Genomic DNA, 3,314 nt, shown 5'->3' on the forward strand with positions numbered 1-3,314 from the left:
CGCCTTGAGGGCTCTGCTCCTGTGCCTGAGTTATTTGCACTAGTGGTGCTTCCCAAGATAATATGGTGGTTTGGGATCCCATGATGTTACCTCGCTAGTGGGATGCGACCACAATTCACTGGCTGTAGGGTTGTGATGTCACCGAGCAGGGTTTGGAAACACATTTTGAGAATGACACAGTAGAGTCTGTGGTATCACTGGCCCACGGTAGTGCAGGGAAGGTTAGGTTGCTGTGGGGTTGCTGGAGGGGTGTGTATTTGACACCTGATATTGTTGATGACCAAGGGGCTACGGTGCCTGTTAGGAGAGCAACGGCAGGAAGGTGCAGCAGCTAGTGCTGTACTATAATGCAATTGCACTTCAGGATCTGCTGAGACCACCGCTTTGGGCAACCAAGGTCTGAGGCACCTTCCCCTCTTTCGGGACAAGCAGTCGAGCTGCGTCTTGCACTCTGAGAATCTTTCACTCCATGCCTGCATGTCATACTGCTCCTGCCACCACTACCCTCAGCAGGGGGGGCGGGGGGGGAGAAGGACAGCTGGCTGTTGTCATCCCAATGTGGCCTATTGCCTCCTGGACAATGTTCAATGACATCTGCACCTTGGGCCAGAGTCTGCTGGGCTGGGTGCTTCTCTCCAATTATGCTCTATCAATAGGTATGTTGCAGCGTTATTGACCACACCCTGCAAGAGCAAGCAAAGCATGGAAATGTACAGCAACTGACATGGCCTAAGAGGTGCCTTCTCTTTTGCGAGGGTGTGGACCAGCATTGCCGTGAGCGTGAAAGTTTCAAAAAATTTCCATCTGGTTAGCATCTGGTGTCTGATCACCACCACCTTAACCTTGGAGCCATGGGAAGGGGGGGATTAGGCAGCTTACCCAGTATGACGAGGAAGGGGATCCTGCGATTGCTCATCATGCTGCCCCTGGCTAATTTGCTGCAACGTGTGCACAGAATTGGCCTCCTTGTGGTACAGTTGACGTTTCTTACCCCAAAGGGGGCCTATTGGTAGACTAGGAAATGAGATGCAGTCTCCCAGATCATGGCTTGGGAGGAGAGGGTGGCTTCCTTCAATGTTACCAACCAGAACAAGATGGCGACCAACTATTGTTTTCCCCATATGTCTCCCAACAACTACTTTCCCCTGGAGCATCTTTGCAAGCAGCTGGGTACCGTGGTGCCCTTGTGGCACTTGCCAAGGTTCATGACATTGGTTCTGGGCCAGATTTGGTCAAAAGACAGACTAAGCCTGGAGCTTGGATGTGTCTTACCCAGTTGCTGCTATCAAAGCTTCTGAAAGAGAAGGAGGACAGGATCCATTGACCTAGCGCAGAACAGACAGGGAGAATCCTCATGTTCTACAAGGTAGGTGGTCTTCAGCCTGAACATGGTAGGCTCTCTGCCTCGTTTGTCTGGAGGGCCCCGTCTCTTACCCAGAAGCTTTTGGGCTGCCTCTCTGCCTTCAGCCCCCTACAGTGAGTCCTGCAGCTCATCACAGAGGATTTTGGCTCCTTCTGCAGCTGGCACAATGGGAACTGTTGGCACTGGATGCAGCCACCCCAGGGCTTAATAATTTCTGTCTCTGGAGACCGATGCTGTTCCTTTTCAAATACTCTCCAGGGCTGCCTTTAAGTGGAAGATGTTATCAGTTACTTGAATAAAGGGACCGAGTAAGAGTTGCTTCACACATTACAAAATCTATGCCTGGTCAAGATCATATCGGATTTTGTGAGGACGGAGTGTGCAGGTTGGCATGTGTGCTTGTTCATATGGTTTTTTGTTCTGTGTATGTGTCCTGGGAAGATGTAGCCTTTTTTTTTTTAAGTGTATATACGTTGGAGAAAAATGCTCATGTGTATGGTGGCGCATTGTAATCTAAACCAAGGCAAGCAGCACACATGCCAAATGGCGGCATGCAAAACCATCCTGTTAAGCACAGCATCTCCCTTGCTCTACCCCGAAAGCAGGGCTGTCGCCAGGCTGGGCTTGAGCAGAACTCCAGAACTTTCTTTGGAACTGGAGCAGTGATGCTGTCAAACGAAGCATCTCTTTGCCCCTTCCCCAATGAGTGCCAGCAGCCCCACCCTAGTGACTGGTGTGCAGTACATTTGTGCAGCTTTGCTGCTCATTGTGGTTAGACCACAAAGTGATGTGGGAGGTTGCAATCTGCATAGATCATAGAATCATAGGGACCACCAGGGTCATCTAGTCCAACCCCCTGCACAATGCAGGAATTTCACAACTACTTCCCCACACACACACACACACACACACACACACACAGCGACCCCTACTCCATGCCCAGGAGATGGCCAAGATGCTCTCCCTCCCATGAACTGCCCAAGGTCATTGAATCAGCATTGCTGACAGATGGCCATCTAGCCTCTGCTTAAAAACCTCCAGGGAAGGAGCGCTTACCACCTCCTGAGGAAGCCTGTTCCACTGAGGAACCGCTCTAACTGTTAGAAAATTCTTCCTGATGTCTAGATAGAAACTCTTTTGATTTAATTTCAAGCCATTGGTTCTGGTCCGACCTTCTGGGGCAACAGAAAATAACTCGGCACCGTCCTCTATATGACAGCCCTTCAAGTACTTGAAGATGGTTATCATATGCCTATGCAGTGCTGCCACCTTTCTGAAGAGTGAAAGCCCTGGCTGCCACTGCTCCACCCCTCAGATGGAGCCAGCATTGCCCTCATCTGCTCCCTCTCTTTGTTTGCCCCCACCCCCAACATATTCACAGTTAAATGCTGTGTTTGACACTCAGGCCAAAGGATCTAGATCTAGGGAGTTTTACCTCGTTCCTAGAGTCTTTTGTGCAGGGATGTCATAATGTGTGAACCAGCCCCAAACCGACCACTCCATTGGGCAGACCCTCAAATGGATGAGCCGGGATAACAGAAATCAAATGTGTGTGTCTCCATCTGCCTGTGCACAGGTGGAAGCGCCATATGAGTGTGTTTAGGAAGGCAGCTTAATTAATGGCCATTTCCCTAATGATCTATCTGGAAAAGCTCACTGATGTATGGGTTTAATTAGCTCAGGCCAAACGCTGAGAGCCCAATGGTGGAACACGCCGTCCCTGTCACTAGGTGCCTGTTGCCATCCCTGTTTTCCATGGAAACTTGTTTAATGACAAGTTAATCTGGGCCTAGAGTGGAGGACAGCGCCTGTGCCTAGGCTGCCATCTCTGAGTTGGAAGGATGACTTTGCTGTGGGCCAACGCATAGAGATGCATTTGTGCTGTTGCGCCTTTTGCCTAGTCCCTCTGCCTGAGGGAATCTCTGTCCTAGGTCATTGACCTCTATGGACT

This window comes from Euleptes europaea, chromosome 5 (genome assembly GCF_029931775.1).
Source record: "Euleptes europaea isolate rEulEur1 chromosome 5, rEulEur1.hap1, whole genome shotgun sequence".
Taxonomy (NCBI): Eukaryota; Metazoa; Chordata; class Lepidosauria; order Squamata; family Sphaerodactylidae; genus Euleptes; species Euleptes europaea.